The 19,280-nt window shown below is 39.3% G+C and overlaps 1 protein-coding gene across 1 annotated transcript in view; it reads right to left on the reverse strand.

Annotated features, from left to right (window-relative positions):
* Window positions 1-19,280, reverse strand: part of LOC311044508 (H-2 class II histocompatibility antigen, E-S beta chain-like) — a 246,425-nt gene that overhangs the window by 28,037 nt on the left and 199,108 nt on the right. The gene's annotated exons all lie outside the window — the stretch shown is intronic.

Below are 19,280 nucleotides of genomic sequence, written 5' to 3' on the forward strand. Positions count from 1 at the left end.
AGTGTGGATTATTGCACATAATCATGTATATAGCTGCTGCTTATGAACCTCATGTCTCCTTATGTACATACTGTACCTTATGCACCTTATGTCTAACCTCATGTACATACTGTACCTTATGCACCTTATGTCTCCTCATGTACATACTGTACCTTATGCACCTTATGTCTCCTCATGTACATACTGTACCTTATGCACATTATGTTTAACCTAATGCACATACTGTACCTTATGCACCTTATGTCTCCTCATGTACATACTGTACCTTATGCACCTTATGTCTCCTCATGTACATACTGTACCTTATGCACTTTATGTTTAACCTAATGCACATACTGTACCTTATGTACATACTGTACCTTATGCACTTTATGTTTAACCTAATGCACATACTGTACCTTATGCACCTTATGTCTAACCTAATGCACATACTGTACCTTATGCACCTTATGTCTCCTCATATACATACTGTACCTTATGCACCTTATGTCTCCTCATGTACATACTGTACCTTATGCACCTTATGTCTCCTCATGTACATACTGTACCTTATGCACATTATGTTTAACCTAATGCACATACTGTACCTTATGCACCTTATGTCTCCTCATATACATACTGTACCTTATGCACCTTATGTCTCCTCATATACATACTGTACCTTATGCACCTTATGTCTCCTCTTGTACATAGTGTACCTTATGCACCTTATGTTTAACCTAATGCACATACTGTACCTTATGCACCTTATGTCTATACAGTACCAGATAGATAAGCTATGTTTATATACTTTATGTAAATATCTTTGTTTGATTCATCTTTTATTCTCTCCTTGCCCCTCCCCCCGTCTTCTTTTTTTCTCTTTCTGAAAATAACTAAAACTATGGAGTTGCACAAAAAATAACTTCACCCACTTCTTTACACCTTTAACCTGAGATGTGACAATAAAGATGATTCTGACTCTGTTGAAGAGAAACACAAGAAAGAAAGAAAGAAAGAAAGAAAGACAGAAAGAAAGACAGAAAGACAGAAAGACAGAAAGAAAGAGGGACATCTTCAATCAGAAAGTAGAATACCTGGGCACAGAAGAGAATACCCAAATAAAATGCTGGAGCACTCCACTGGTCTACTTTGCACATACTGTATAAATATTATTATGTGTGTTCAGCATTGCTGGTAAAATGATGTGTGTGTGTGTGTGTGTGTGTGTGTGTGTGTGTGTGTGTGTGTGTGTGTGTGTGTGTGTGTGTGTGTGTGTGTGTGTGTGTGTGTGTGTGTGTGTGTGTGTGTGTGTGTGTGTGTGTGTGTGTGTGTGAGCAGCCAATCAGAATTATTATTTTATTAAACATCACCTGTTACTAGAGAGACATGTTGAAGTGATCAACCTGACAGACTGTACATAATTATGTATTTATTTACTTATTGTTTGTTTGTTTTATTTGACTCTTGTTGGTAATGTCAAGGTGTTTTTCATGTCAATAAGGACATTTTAAATCTGATGTCATTTAACAGTTGAAACAGACAGACAGGCAGGCAGGCAGGCAGGCAGGCAGGCAGGCAGACAGACAGACAGACAGACAGACAGACAGAGAGACAGACAGACAGACAGACAGACAGACAGATATATTGAAAACTTTGGTTACTAGTTACTATGCAGATATAAAGAATTACATTTTAAAACATACATTAAAGGTGTGAAGAGTGTTTGTTTCTTACAGAAAATGCATTTTCAGTGCTCTCTCCTGATTGGCTTAAATGTTGTCACCTGAACATGTATTATATTCTGTTTAGTAAAGAGCTGGAGAGACCATGTGACCGAACAAATGCTCTGTAGCAATGATTACTATCACAATATACTACTTTAACCTTTTAACAAAAAAAAAAATATATATATCACTTACCTTACCTTTAACCACTTTAGCCCTATATAGGCTATTTGAAAATAGCAGATCTACAAGCTCACAACGTGTCGCATCGCGACCCATTGTGAGCTTGTAGATCTGCTATTTTCCAAAAATGTAATGCTTTTACTTTTGATACTTTAAGTATATTTTGATGCCAATACTTTTTGTACTTTTACTCAAGTAACATTTTGAACACAGGCCTTTTACAAGTAACTGAGTATTTTTTATATTGTGGTATTTTTTACTTTCACTTAAGTAAAATATCTGAGTACTTCAATCCACCACTGGACAGTATTGACACTCTTACTTAAGTAAAAAAAAAAATTATTTTCTTCCACCAGGCAGCTCTCTCTCACATACGTTGCTTCATCATCATACGTCATGCCGTCAGCACATACGTTTACGCTCTGCGTCATTCAAGATGGCGGCGCCCGTGGAGGTGGTTCTGGTGTCGCTTGGTGAGAGGTTTCCTTCATCAAATATCAACCCTCTGCACGCGCTGGCTGACAGGAAGAGCTTTAATGTGTTGTTTATGAACACCTCCTCCTCCTCCTCCTCCTCGCACCTCCTGCTGTTCTCCTCCTCTGGGAGTCAAAGGTAAACAAACATGTCAACAAGCAGTGTAGCCATGGGTCACGTGACGCTTGTCTGTCGCGAGCGTCATGGCAGAATTTCAACCTGGTGTTTGTACTTTCTCCATTAACAGTCCGTACATCTACATAAACGTTCATATTTTTAATATAAAGTGTTTACCTCATGGCCATGGATGTTACAACTATGTACGGGTCTTTATAAGTACCCGTATCTTCAGTATTGTATAATAAAAAGCATTTTAATCCTATCGGTGGCCATTTTCTCATCGAGTATAATGTATCAGAGTGCAGTACACCTCCCAACCGATAGGTGCGCGTAGTTGAAAGCACTTGGCCACATGGCCACCAATCGGATTAAAATGCTTTTTATTAAACAATACGGAAGATACGGGTACTTCTGAGGGCCCGTACATAATGTTAACATCCGTGGCCATGAGGTCAGCACTTTATATTGTAAATGTGAACGTTTATGTAGATGTACGGGTTGTAAATGGAGAAAGAGACAAAACCAGGTTGAAGTTCCTTCATGACTGTCATGATATGACTGTCATGTGTCAGAGTGATGTTATTTATGTTTATGTTATTATGTTTCAGTACTGGAGTACTTTTTACACCACCAAGCAGTGGTGATTTAGTGAGAGAAATAAGCAACCAGGACTATGAAAATAAGCTACTAATGTAGTTTATAGACCATGAGACATTTAAACCTACACACTGTATACATTTGCTATTTTCAAAACAAATGTTGAAATAAAATGTGTAATATTGTAAACATTGTAACAACACAAATGTAGTATATGGGGCTCCCTGGCACTAAACATGTTCAGATGAAGTACGTTTGAGTAGGAAGCAACTGTCTTTAGTTGCTATAAACAACACAAGATGTCTGGAATTTAAATATATTGTTATACATATTGTATAGCTATTGAGATATTTGGCATACATATTGAGATATGTGCATCGCAGAGCCCCAGAATAATGTAAAATAAAAACATAAGTGTTAAAATTAATTATTTTCTGTTTTACAATGCTGGAGAAAATAGTGGATATTTGCTATTTATTTATTTAAATGTTTAATGGTAATGGAGGAAAAGGTTATAAATAATGGTGATACTGATGTGTTTTTTCTGCTCTAGTAAAAGAAGCATCTTCATCTGTGTGCATCTGAGGAGCTCTGAGGAGGAGGAGGATGATGATGAGGATGATGAAGGGGCGCTCAGACTCCACTCCAGTGGGTTGTTCCTCAGACATCACCGGATCTCCAACCGGAGCCGTGGCTCCGCCCACCTGGTGGCCACGCCCTTACCTTCACCTTCATCTCTGGAGATGTCCGGAGGTACAGTGTGTTATTGTTATTATATTGTTATTGTTCTTATTGTTGTTGTTAATATAGTTTTTTAGGAAGAATACAAGAACGCTCGCTCCCAAAACACGCTCGTCCCGGGTCAAATACGGTGACCTCAGAACGGTCGCCACCAAGTATTTCTAAACGTATTTGAAAGCTTTAGTTACTAGTTACTTTGCAGAAATACATTATTATATTATAAAACATGCATTAACTACTTCATCCCTATTTTATACTGTACCTAGGCTTTTTGAAAATAGCAGATCTACAAGCTCACAACGCGTCGCGATGCGACGCGTTGTGAGCTTGTAGATCTGCTATTTTCAAACATTTTAGTACTTTTACTTTTGGTACTTTTAAGTTTATTTTGATGCCAATACTTTTGTACTTTTACTCAAGTAACATTTTGAACACAGGCCTTTTACGTGTAACAGAGTATTTTTATATTATGGTATTGCTACTTTTACTTCAGTAAAATATCTGAGTACTTCTTCCACCACTGACTATGTCTAAACCTAACCTTATTCCTAAACGTAACCTCAGTAAAACTATGTCTAAACCTAACCTTATTCCTAACCTTAACCTCAGTAAAACTATGTCTAAACCTAACCTTATTCCTAACCTTAACCTCAGTAAAACTATGTCTAAACCTAACCTTATTCCTAACCTTAACCTCAGTAAAACTATGTCTAAACCTAACCTTATTCCTAACCTTAACCTCAGTAAAACTATGTCTAAACCTAACCTTATTCCTAACCTTAACCTCAGTAAAACTATGTCTAAACCTAACCTTATTCCTAACCTTAACCTCAGTAAAACTATGTCTAAACCTAACCTTATTCCTAACCTTAACCTCAGTAAAACTATGTCTAAACCTAACTTTATTTCTAACCTTAACCTCAGTAAACTATGTTTTACACTTTGAACTTGTGAAATGGGACATTCTGCATAAGGAGTACTTTTTACTTTTGTACTTTAAGTACATTCTGACACCAATACCTTTGTACTTTTACTCGAGTCAATTTTGAATTCCGGACTTTTACTTGTAACAGAGTATTTCTGTATTGCAGTATTGATACTTTTACTTAAGTAAGAAATGTGAGTACTGTTTCCACCTGCTTTTCACACAGTTAAACAGCTCAAAATAGTGATTCTGCCATAAATGCGAGATTGCTTCAGAACCACTCACACACATGTCATTACTGTCTGTCTGTCTGTCTGTCTGTCTGTCTGTCTGTCTGTCTGTCTGTCTGTCTCTCCAGTGGTCTCTCTATAAGGTGGTTTTAGGAACAGGCAGCAGACACACTCTCATGAGGGACGGGTCAGGATTTAATTCATAAATGTCAGTTTGTTCATCCTGGCGCTTCGTTCACTATTTCAGGAATAAATGGCTTTGTACAAAATGTTAACTATAAAGATAACAATGAGGCCATTTATCCACATTGATGAATTGTCTATTCTTATATTCTGTATTATTCTATACCTGCATATTATTCTATACCTGCATATTATTCTATACCTGCATATTATTCTATACCTGCATATTATTCTATGCCTGCATATTATTCTATGCATGTATATTATTCTATACCTGCATATTATTCTATACATGTATATTATTCTATACATGTATATTATTCTATACATGTATATTATTCTATACCTGCATATTATTCTATGTATATTTTCATCCACGGCTCTGCTCTGGTCCAGCTGTATCAAACGTCATAAGTGATCGTGGAATTTTCCGTGGCTTTGAAATGACACTGAGGTCATTCTGATCCTGTGAGACCAACCGCTCCACCACTCTGTCCTCACAAATAATCCTCGGCTCCTCATAGGGGCGGGGCTTAGGCGCGAGTGTAGGAAGCGAGGAGAGTGAGCGAGTGAGCGAGTTTGGGCGAATGGAATTTACCCTCTGAACCCTGTAGGCTTTTTTTACTACATTAACCCCTTCAACCCGGGAACACCACTTTGTAACCACTTTATTCACGTTTTATACCAAAACAATTGCAGATATACAAGTTCATAGCGCTGCACTTGCTGCCGTGCTATGAGCTTGTAGATCTGCTATTTTTATTGCTCTAAATTGGTGCAAGTCTTTGAATATATATATATTTTTTTAAGCATTTTTTTTTACTCAAATCTGTCCTTCTGGGGGTCCCTGGAACTAAATATTTTGAGATGGGGGTCCCTGGAACTAAATATTTTGAGATGGGGGTCCCTGGAACTAAATATTTTGAGATGGGGGTCCCTGGAACTAAATATTTTGAGATGGGGGTCCACGGCCAATTACATATCATTCTGGGGGTCCTTGACATGAAAAAGGTTGAGAACCACTGAGTCATAGAAACATATGTTTTTTCTTCTAAACGGTTAGGTTTTAGAAGACATTTTGTAGAATATATATTTATTGGCACTCGGTGCCACGCTATGAGCTTGTAGATCTGCTATTTTTGAATAGCCCAAAGAAATCTAAAATGACACTGTTCTAAGACAACTGTGTGTGTGTGTGTGTGTGTGTGTGTGTGTGTGTGTGTGTGTGTGTGTGTGTGTGTGTGTGTGTGTGTGTGTGTGTGTGTGTGTGTGTGGGAGCTGGAGAAGCGTAGGCGAGTGTAAGACTCCTACAAATCAGTCATGAATGAGATGAAGAAGAAGTCTCAGTACAGAGGACCAGACTACCAGGTCACCTGTCTGTCTGTCTGCCTGTCTGTCTGTCTGCCTGCCTGTCTGTCTGTCTTCCAGGAAGGACCCAACAGTCTGATAAATGAGGACGAGTTCTTCGATGCTGTGGAAGCAGCTCTGGACCGACAGGATAAGATAGAAGAACAGGTGACATCATTATGATTACTGTCTGTCTGTCTGTCTGTCTGTCTGTCTGTCTGTCTGTCTGTCTGTCTGTCTGTCTGTCTCTCTATTGTGCACTAACATTGTAACATCAGAGTTACAGATCTGTAAGGGTCCATTTGGTTCCTATCAATCATTTAGATTGGAACCCTCTCAAGGACCCCTGGGGGTCCCTGGAACGCACCTTGAGAACCCCCGATTTAAAGTTGGTATTTCAGAGGGAATCCCTGAGCGGTGGATGTGCCTCTGGGTCCTAGAGGGGGTCGGTGTGTTTGGAGAGAATCCACGTTATAAAGTTGAATGGTTTAAAAGAGGAAATTAAAAATCAGCAGAAGAATGAACGTTTAGCCTTTTTAATTTTTATATTTTGTCAAAGGAATGGACATACTTTGTATATTTCTATGTTGTACATCGGAAGTGTTATTATTTGCACTAAATGTAATGCAATTTGACAATGTTCTGTAAATTAAAAATTGCTACAAGAAAAGAAAAAGTGAACTATGTGTAACCGTTTATTTGAATATAGTTTGACCACATGAAACCTGTATACATCTGTTATTTGAGAATAGCAGATCTACAAGCTCACAACTCGTCAGGTTTTTCGGGTTGTTTTTCTTTTTATTTCGGGGTTAATTCGGTTATTTCGGTCCAAAAAAATGTATAATGTGTAATGTATTATAGCAGAAAGAGCTTCACATTTAACTATAGCCATACATACTCATTCAATTCTGAACTGATTCTTAAAATAAAAAAATCTCTATTAGCTGTGAAGGGAAGGGTCAAATACCTTTTTTCACAATGTGCACTGATAAAACAATCACTGTAACAGAGATGAGCAATAAAGAAAGAGTATGCACTGTGCAATGTGAAAGCTTTATTTTATGCTTCTTAATATCAAGAACACAATAACAGTTAGTGATCCAGACCCTGTGTAAGCAAGTGTAAGCAAAAGCAAGCTGTGTTACAAACACAATAACAAGTGATCCATACAGTATAAGCTTAAGCAAGCTGTGTGTTTCAACCCTAACAAGTAGTGATCCAGTATATTCTCTTTTTTTCTGTTTGCATACAGGACACAAACCATCACTGACCAAGGATTGTTAACTGTAAGCTATAATATCCCATACAAAGGCAATACAGAAACAGTCAACATGATGAACATGACATCTGTGAAATATGAACTGTATTCTGTATGATGCTTACATTTTAGATGTTGTGTCTTCTGGATTTCTTGGCAGAAAAGTCCTTAATCAAAATCCAATTTGCGGAGGAAGTCACTCTCGAATGACGTTAGAGTCAGACTATTTATCCTGTATTGTCCCATTGTGGATCTCAGTCTATTCTTTATTAGTGCCAGTTTAGAGAAACTGCGCTCACCACTTGCATTAGTCACAGGTAATGTCAGGTAAAGCCTAAAAGCAATGTCCACATTTGGGAAGTAGGACTGCAGATTTGTTTTTCCTCAGAGACTGGAAAAGCTCTATTGCAGAAGAAGTATCATCACTGCTGATGTATTCTTTGTATTGGACAACCTCTTCCACAAAGTTGAACTCCAAGTGTGTTGAATATCTCCTCTGGAGATTAGCTGCTTTATTGCACAGCTCTTGTGCAGACAGAGCAGCGATATTGTTCAGGAAGCCAAAAGTGTTGCTGAGGTCATTATATGACTTATACCTGTGATCTAGTTCTGCAATTAACCTATCCATAACAGTCAAATATACACCAGAGGAGAACTTTTCTCTGCCTGATAAGTTAACCTCATGTGCTGTGGACTCATCCACCTGAACTGTACGTTTTCTTTGTCTATCTATGTCTGCTTTGTAAAGTGTTGAGACTGTTGGAGACATAATTTTAGCTTGTGCCTCAAACACATCAAAGTTATCTCACAAGCCTCAACGATCGGACTAAATCAACTGCATTACACAGGTCCAGACGCACAGCCTGTAAAGCCTCACTTGTAGTCCCAAAACACTGGAGAATACAATTACACATATTAATAATAATAATATAAAGAATAAAGAAGCCATTCTCTGGACACCAGCTCGCCGTTTTGGAGGGTAACCGTCTTCCATGCCGACATCTCGCCACTCCGACTAGTGGCTTCCGCGTGCGGTTAGGGTTAGGGTGAGGGTTCGTTAACGTCGGAAAGGCGACATGTCGGAAAGCCGCCATGTAACCGTTTTGGAGCTCACGTTTGAAAAAAGATTTTGAGAAAAATCTCTTTTGCTCCTTATCCACCGCCTTATTTTGACATGACCCTAACCCTAACCCCATCTTTATCCAGTATGATTGAACTCTGTCATCAACTTTACCCCAACCAGCAGGATCACTGTTGTAGGAATCCTCCGTTGTTTGGGCCGGCTGGGCCGCCTCAACAGGCAGTGTAACTTCTTGCGCTGCTGCTGGTGCCCGACCCTCTGCTTCAGACTGTGGTGACTGGGTATATGAGGGCCCTGGCTCAGAAGCCTCTTCCAGCAGGTTTATGCCTTTATCTAGGTTCACCCCCACCTAAATGGTAAATGATCATTGGGGCATTTATATAGTATAGCGCTTTTATCCAAAGCACTTAAATGTGCATTATTATTTAAGCTACATTTACCCATTCATTCACACACACACACACACACACACACACACACACACACACACACACACACACACACACACACACACACACACACACACACACACACACACACACACACACACACACACACACACACACACACATTCAGTCACACACACTGTGTCCGCACCCGACCAAAACAAACCATGCAAGGCACCAACCTGCTCATTGGGAGCACTGGGACTTGTTGTTCCCAGCAGTTCTACCTCCTCATCACTAGAGTTATTGGGGTCTGGGGCCTCATGTTGTGTCACTGCTTCAGATGGTACAGCGCTATAGCAGCAGACGCTGTAACTGTCTTAATTAGGAGATATTAAGATATATGTGTCTATCATCACGAGACTGCAGTTGTTGAGCGCTGTTAATAGACAGTCTTGTGATGACAGCTGTGTTTTTACTGTCTTAATACGTTGCTGTGTGGACAGAGATATGTTTGTAAACGGGGCCGTGCAGACGCAGATCTTAACCAAAACTAAAACGTTTATTTAAAAGAATACCCGTATACGTGTGAACGAAAAATGAGTCTCTTCATCATCAACATGGTAAACAAAGGTTTGTCCTTGGCAGTGGTGGAAAAAGCACTCAAATTCTACAAGCTCACAACGCGTCGCGATGCGACGCGTTGTGAGCTTGTAGATCTGCTATTTTCAAATAGCCTATGTATAAAATAGGGTTGAAGTGGTTAATGTATGCTTCATGATGTCATAATGTATATCTGAAATGTAACTAGTAACTAAAGTTTTCAAATAAATGTAGTAGAGTAAAAGTGTAATATTTGCCTCTGAGATGTAGTGGAGTAAAAGTAGAAGTATTGGAAATTGTAAATACTGGGTTTGGTGTGACCTTGTGGAAGTCAGAGTGACTCAATGTGACACAATGTTTCTCCTTCTTTTATTGATATTCAAACCAAGCAAATGAAACCCACAATCTAACGGCTAAAGTTCAAACCATTCATGGTCAGGGGTGCAGATCCCAGGGAGAAAGAGGGGACATGTCTGACACAATAAAGTATTTAGAAATAAATTATATCATTTAAAATACATATTTCAAGGTTTTGTTTTTGCCACCCGTGTGTCCTGATCATCAACAATTACCACATAAATACATCCACAAGCTTCATCATCTTCATCATCATCACTTGTCCACAGAGCTGTTAACTAGTTTAATGAGTGAAGTTCAGCCAATATGAACGATAGAAACACAACAGTGGAGCTGAAAAACATAAAGATAAATAATACTGACCAAGGAATATCTAAACCGTCTGAATTAGACACATTGTGTGTGTGTGTGTGTGTGTGTGTGTGTGTTGTCTGTTTTAACTCATCAACATTAAATCAGATAAACAGACAAACCTAAATGTTGTAAATAGCATTAACTCAGTGTGTCCTGTCAGACCCCCTGCTGTGCAGAGGTCATCTGACTGTTTAGTTTAGATTTATCAAATCATTTGAATTAATGTGAAAGAATCCATGTTTGTAAAACCTGCAGTTAAACATGGAGGCATGTTCATGTGTTTGTAGTTAAATCATGTGATGTCAACCTCTAACGGATTATTTACATCATAACATTATAGTTTGTTTCATATATTGAACATGGATTTGGTGATTTTTTTTATGCTAAATGTCAGACAAACTGTAATCATTGTGAACATTATTAGTCCAAGTGTTAGCTCTATGTTGGTGATATTATTGATGTTCCCTCCAGAAAGTCTTTTCATGTGGTTCGCCCTAAGATCTGCTCCCCTGCTCATAATTACATATTGTAAATTACATTACATTACATAACAGTCATTTAGCAGACACTTTTATCCATAGTGACTTACAATAAGTGCATTCAACATAGGTAGCCAAGAAAACTACTAATCACCAGAAGTCTGAAGTGCATTCTCTTCTAAAACAAGCAACTAAGAGTATACCTAGGGCTAAGGTAAAAGTGCAATATATCAGCTACCTACTTTCTTAAACAGATGAGACACATAGAGAAATCAAATGAGCAAGAGCTAAAACAAATAAGTGATGATTACATATAAATCATTGCTTAACATAAATGATTGCATGTCATCAGTGTTTCCCATTCATTTCCTAGACTATGGCAGCCCACCATTGTCTAATTTGGGTGGACCCATCACCTCAGACCATCCTAGAGGATATAGGTCCACCCATCACCCCAGACCCCTAGAGGATCAGGTCCACCCATCACAGGGACTGATGTCATAATGATCGTAACACATTAATTATCACACATTATAAATGATTACATAATAAATGACTTTAACCTCACTAAAACTATGTCTACAAACCTAACCTTAACCCTAACCTCACCTCAAAACCACGTCGACCTGGGCGAAAAAGACTCCACAAGTCTCCACACTAATTATCGTTAGCCTTGGCTAGCCAATTAGCATTTTTAATTGTTTAAAAGACACATCTGGGAAAAAGGTTGATGATGTCATCATTGTGCTGCTGTTATGATTATTTAAAAGGTTGATGATGTCATCATTGTGCTGCTGTTATGATTATTTAAAAGCTGAATGGACACACATGTATTGCCTCCTCTCTCCACCAGGGGCAGCGATGACTTTCTGCTTCTCTGAAAACACACCCAGGTGTTCTGTGAAAAGACAATAAACCAATAAGAATCAGAATGTATTAACTGTGTGAACATGTTAACACTTTAGAATAACCCTACCTTATAATAGTGAATTAATCATTCCCAAATTATTAGTTAATGTGTTATTCATGACTTGTTAAATGTGTGTTAGTGGTTAATGATTTAATCATTTAAAACTATGCTTTAAATAGTTAATAGATCATGAACAAGTTATAAGTAAACTAGTTAAAAACCTAACCTCCCAGCAGCCTTCCTGCAACTACAGTAACCATCAAAGTAGAAACAACTCAGTCCATTCAAACAACATTTTTTTTTTTTTTTTTTTTAATAATTTTTGTCCCACGATTTTTTAACCCACATTTTTTCACCCAGTGCCAATTGCCTATGTAATCCTGGGCACTACCTACCCTCTGCCAGCCTAGGGAGGGCCCAAGCTGAAGCTCATGTCTCCTTCAATGCATGAGGAGCAAGCAGGCCGCTTCTTATCACCCGACAGGGGGGAGTTTCCCTGGTTGGACATAGCGCGTGGAAGGAACACGTTATTCCAACCAGTTCCCTTCTCCTCCATCAGGCGCCCCGGCTGACCAGGGGGAGGCAGTATAGTGACCAGGATTACTACATGTTTTTTGTGAGGGTATTAACTACCCTAGGAGACACGGGGAGAACATGCAAACTCCACACAGAGTAGGCCCTTTCACCAACCCCACCTAGGGTATGGGCGCCGATGACGTGGAGGAGAGAACACGCCCCCAGCGCCCACAGCGTCCCTGGCGGGAATCGAACCCAGGACCTTCTAGCTGTGAGGCGACAGCGCTACCGACTGCGCCACCGTGCCCCCTATTCAAACAACATTTGACCAATACTTTGTCAATAGTGTATCTTAGTAGGAAGGGCAGCTCAGTTGGTAGAACACTCTCCTTTGGACCACAAGGTTCTGTCTTTGATCCTGCTAGTGATAGAATGGTCAGTGTTTTCAATGAACTGAATCATTGGGTTCAGTTCACTGAAATGTTGTGTTCAATGAACTGAATCATTGGGTTCAGTTCACTGAAATGTTGTGTTCAATGAACTGAATCATTGGGTTCAGTTCACTGAAATAGTAGACACAGCTACCATATACCCACTGGTTACACTGTAAAGGTCCTTACGCCTGAATGAGATAAAATGTTCATTAGTTTGTCAGAAAACCACCAAAACACAAGTTGGATGACCTCTACTCGTTAATTCTGCTAGTTTAATCAAATATGCAAATTATCTCATTAACTATGCGCAATACAAAAATGACCCAAGCAGAAATGGATTCTACGCGAAAAATCATATTAGGAACAACTGAGAGAAGTTAGATACACCTGTTAATCAGGTTGTTATAGCTTTTGCCCTGTCTAAATGTACTGAATCATTGGGTCCTGATAGTGATGGAAAGAATTGAAAATAATTAAAAAGAAAGAGGAAGTGAACCTGGGTGTGTGGGAGGAGTCTAAAGATCGTCATTGGTTGTCGGCACCAGAATACGACCTGATAGAAGAAGAAGAGAGACAGTTAAAACACACACACAAATAAATCCTATGTGCTGTATTGTGTGTATTTCTCTATAAAATGCATACATGTACACACAACACAACACAATAACACAATAACACAACAACATTAGGGTTCAGTCATCAGGGTCACATGTTGCATCAGAACTAATGTGAACATTTGACTCTTATTTAGGACTAAATGTAACACTGATGTATTAAAGCTAAATGTGACAACATAGAACACACTTTGACCTCTAACTAGGTCATCTAAACTGGTCTAAACCGGTTAAGGTTCTAAACCAATATAAACCAGTTTAGGTTGTGGCTTTACATGTTTGTTTGTTTGTTTGTTTGCATTTCTGTGAGGGTTCCACATGTCATGTGATCCTCTGTTGATCTGACCTCATTTCTTCCACTGGTAGTATAATAATTAATGAAACATGTTAATTAAACATGTTAATAAAACATGTTAATCGCCTCGTTTCTTCCACTGGAAGTAGATGAATCCAGACAGGAACAAGACCAGACCCAGAACCAGACCTGATGCTCCCATGGCCACCTTGTTCTTCACTGACTCTGGCATGGAGAAATCTGTCAACACAAATATTATATTAATGATATGATATATTATTACAGTGGATTAAAACACCTGGTTCCTCACTGACTCTGACATGGAATCATCTGACAATACAAATATCATATCACATATCATATCATACTCTAGTCACAGAGACTAACCCCCCCAACCCAACCCTTGATGTGACTCTAGTCACAGAGACCTACCCCCCCCCCCCCCCCCCCCCATCCCAACCCTTCATGCTGAGTGCCAAGCAGGGGGTTCCACTTTGGTAGTCCTTGAACTGGCCGGGGATCGAACCCCGGCTTCTCAATCCTAGTTCTCAATCCTTACCATTGATATTAATGCAGCATTTATATAAGACCAGTTCCATCTCTCAGGACTGTTCTCATACTTTACAGTCACTTTCAGCTCCTTCACTCCAGCAACTTCTGACCATGATGTGTAAATTCTATAAATTCTATAAATGTCTTTGTATCTGCAGCCATTAGTAAACACAGATGATGGACCTCATCTAGACATGACACTTAAGCTCTAAGTAGGTGAGGCTCTTGTCATGACCTTCTTATTAGAATAGTTACTTTTTTAGGATGTTTTAATGTATTTGTACAGATTTTTATTTCTGATGTCTGTATTATTATTGTGTCTTGTTTTTAATTTGCGTGCTGTTTGTTTCCTTTCTTTAAAACAAATGTACCTTCAGATACAAAAAGAGAAGAATGCTGGAACCCTTAAAAGTGTAACACATTACACTAATTACAGTAGATTACACTATATTATAGTATAGAGTACAGTAGATTACAGTAGATTATAGTAACTGACCCCAGTCCATCTTGATAGGCGCGGTGAGGCTGGGATGTTCCACCATGCATGTGATCTTCTCTCCTGATCTGTAACACACATTTGAATTATTTTATTTGGATCTGCACAGAAAGCACAATACATGATAGATCCAAACATTGATCAGAAGAAGGTCACATTATACGAGCAAACCAGATACAACTGCTGCACATGCTTAACACACAGAGGAAAAAAGATAACAAATTGATGACATACTATATACAGAAATTCAACAGTTGTTTTTTTTGCCACTCAAGGGTAAATGAAACATCGCCTTCTCCAGATAGACAGACTGCACACACACACGCACACGCACACGCACACGCACACGCACACGCACACACACACACACACACACACATACTTTTTTTCTGCTGATGATCCTCTTCAAAAAGCAAAGCATGTTTTCTATCTGAGGAGGATGATCAGTACCTACACACAGTGTGTGTCTTCTGCGCCTAAAATAATCGTGTGTCCTCATGTGTCCTTCATGTATAACACGCTCGCGCGCGGGCGTTCATCAGGCGTGCACGACGACGAGCTTGCTGCGTGGTTGTGTCTGGAGTGGACTGGTGATAAACATGGTCGGGACTCGGAGGAATTTGTGTGTGTGTGTGTGTGTGTCTGTGTGTGTGTGTGTGTGTGTGTTTGTGTGTGTGTGTGCGCGCATGCGTGCATGTGTGCGCCTGTGCGTGTGTGTGTGTGGGGGCCATTTTCAGCAAGTGAGTAACACTTGTTTTATTTTTAAGGGATATATGTATAGTTGTCTATTAGGTGTGTATTTCTGTGTATAGGTGTCTGTTAGTTGTGTACCTGGGTGTGTACTCCAGGTAGGAGTGGTACTGGTAGTACCAATAGAGGTGTGTATTTCTATGTATAGTTGTCTGTTAGGTGTGTACCTGGGTGTGTACTCCAGGTAGGAGTGGTACTGGTAGTACCAGTAGAGGTGTGTATTTCTATGTATAGGTGTCTGTTAGGTGTGTACCTGGGTGTGTACTCCAGGTAGGAGTGGTACTGGTAGTACCAGTAGAGGTGTGTATTTCTATGTATAGGTGTCTGTTAGGTGTGTACCTGGGTGTGTACTCCAGGTAGGAGTGGTACTGGTAGTACCAGTAGAGGTGTGTATTTCTATGTATAGGTGTCTGTTAGGTGTGTACCTGGGTGTGTACTCCAGGTAGGAGTGGTACTGGTAGTACCAGTCTCCATCAGACACATCGGCATAGGAGAGACCAGAGGTCAAAGGTTCTTGACCTCTCCACCAGGTCACCAGGATCACTTTAGGATAGAAGTCGTAGCTGCTGCACCTCAGCATGTGAGTGTGTTCACCACGACGAGGGGGAGTCTCTGACTTCAGTCTCACTTTGGGCTCCACTGGATAAATAAGATTATTATTATTATCATTATCATTATATACCAGTCATAGGAAAATGTAATTATCATTAATAATTGTTTATCATCCAAATGATCCAGAAAGCCGCAAAACGCTTGGTCTTCAACCCGCCAAAATGTTCACGTTTCCCGGCTCTCCCCCGTTCTCCTCTCCCTCCATTGGCTCCCAGTTGCTGCCCTCACAGAGTACTAAACACTGATGTTGGCCTACAAATCAACCAAAGGTATGACACCCCCATATCTTCAAGCCTGATCCAACCCTACAACCCCTCCCGCTCACTCAGATCAGCTAACACAAGGAAACTGTCAGAACCTTCTCTAAAACACCCTGGACAACACTCCACACGTCCTAGACTCTTCTCTCTTCTCTAAAACACCCTGGACAATGCTCCACAAGTCCTAGACTCTTCTCTCTTCTCTAAAACACCCTGGACAACGCTCCACACGTCCTAGACTCTTCTCTCTTCTCTAAAACACCCTGGACAACGCTCCACACGTCCTAGACTCTTCTCCCTTCTGGCTCCTAAACTGTGGAACAAACTCCCTATTGCAGTCAGAACTGCAGACTCACTCCCAATCTTCCGCCATAATCTGGAGACTCTCCTCTTCAGACTCCACCTCAGCCTGTAGCACTAGACCTAGCCTTGATGACCTTGCAGGCTTACTCAAAGGTTAAAATGTAATTTAGATATCATGTTATGTAGACAGATTCCAGGTTCATTGTAGACCTGGCATCCTATAGTTTGGATAGATTCAATGTACAGATTATTTATTTGTTTGATATTATACTGTTTAGACTGATGATAGGTTCTTGGTTTACCTATGATCCTAGATTACTATTTCTATGTATTTGATGTATTACCTTGTGTTTCCTTGCTTACTGTAAATCACTCTGGATTAAGAGTGTCTGATAAATGCCTACATTGTAAATTGTAACTGTAAATGTCTGTGATTGGCCACCAGATGGCACCAGAGAACTAACGTTTCATAGAATACTGTAGATTCTACCCTATTCTACAGAGTTGTATACAAAGTAGAATGCATCTATATAATGTCATTTAAACATATTAAATAATTCTTAGTTACAGTGCTTTACATGAACAACAATAAACCAAGCAATAGCATTTAAAGAAAAGTGTAGAGTAGAAACAAACAAAACAAAACAAAACACACAATCCTATAGAATCCTATTAAAATATTAAATCAGGGTAAATGAAGTGTATAGAGGTGTGTTTTATCCTGCATGGTTCTTTTTAAAGTTAATTTAAAAACATTAATCCTGGTGTCTCTATTTTAGGAAGGTCATTATATGTAAGTGAAAACACTCAGAAATAGATCTATATGTTTCATTTATACTCTGTGTATGATGATGACACCACATGTTGTGAGCTTGTAGATCTGCTATTTCCACTGTGTGACAGCGTGTTAGGATACAGTATAAATCAAGAGGATCTGAAATGTTTCTCAGCAGATTAAGTAATGTTTTATAATCATTATCAGATCAATATTAACACCCTTAATCATCTCTGAATAGAATGATTTATTATGATGTCATGTTATAGTTTATGAGGTGATGAGTGTTGAGTGCTGCTCTGAGATCAGCTCACCTCTCTTGTTCAGAACAGCAGGGTAGTAGTTCTCAATGTTGTGTTTGCAGAATCTCTCTCGTTGTGCTCTCCAATAAGCCAGGTATGTAGGATCTTTATTCCAGCGCTCTGCGTTCTTCACACCATACTCAGTGTATCCAACCCACTGATCTACTCTACTGTCCCACCTGAGGAACTCATCACCATCGAAATTCATTGAGTATATGTACTGTATGTCCTTCAGCTCACTGGAGTTAAACACACAGCGGGCAGCCTCATAGTACACATATCCATCTGGAAATAGACAATTAAAAATGTCATTAATGTTCAGTTTTATTATCATCTGTATAATATCAACACTAGGCTAACTGCCCCCTATCGGCCAAATATGTCACTACATAAAGTCTAAAATAGGTGTGTGTGTGTGTGTGTGTGTGTGTGTGTGTGTGTGTGTGTGTGTGTGTGTGTGTGTGTGTGTGTGTGTGTGTGTGTGTGTGTGTGTGTGTGTGTGTGTGTGTGTGTGTGTGTGTGAGAGAGCCACAGAGTAATAGGAGGCAGGCGGGGCTACCAGCAGTCAGTGGTGGAAAAAAGTACTCAAATGTTTTTCTTAAGTAAAAGTATCAATTCTGTAACATAGAAATACTCTGTTACAAGTAAAAGTACAGAATTCAAAATGTACTTGAGTAAAAGTACAAAAGTATTGGTATGAAAATATACTTAAAGTACCAAAAGTAAAAGTACTCATTGTGCAGAATGTCCCTTTCAAGTTTTCAAATGTATGAAAAAAAATTGAAAATAGCAGATCTACAAGCTCACATTGCATCGCATCACAACACATTGTGAGCTTGTAGATCTGCTATTTTCAAATGGCCGAAATGTAAATAGGGCTGAAGTGGTTAATGTATGTTTTGTAATAATAATCAAAATCTACAAAGTAACTAGTAGCTAAGTTTTCAAATAAATGTAGTGGAGTAAAAGTACAATATTTGGATCAGATATGTAGTGGAGTAGAAGTAAAAGTATTGAAAACTGGAAATACTCAAGTAACGTACAAATACCTCAAAATTGTACTTAAGTACAGTACTTAAGTACATCTACTCAGTTACTTTCCACTGCTAGCAGCCCACACACTGACTGCAACTCACTGTGAGAGACGAGGGAGCGTCTTCAGGTGAATGGGACAAGTGATTAAGAACCATTGGAAGCTAATTAAATAACGATAGAATAGTTAATGAGTGGGCGGGGCCACTCAAACCCCCTCCTCCCCAAACCCATTTACAGCAGGAAGCCAAATGGGAGGAGCTTCACACAGCTCATAGCGCCACGCTATGAGCTTGTAGATCGGCTACTTTTGAAAAATCATAAAAAATTTGCGCAAATCTTTGAATAAATATATATTTTTAAAGCAAACATTTTTAACTCAAATATTTGCTTCTGGGGATT

The sequence above is a fragment of the Gymnoscopelus microlampas genome (assembly GCF_963454915.1).
Source record: "Gymnoscopelus microlampas genome assembly, chromosome: 4".
NCBI classification, from domain to species: domain Eukaryota; kingdom Metazoa; phylum Chordata; class Actinopteri; order Myctophiformes; family Myctophidae; genus Gymnoscopelus; species Gymnoscopelus microlampas.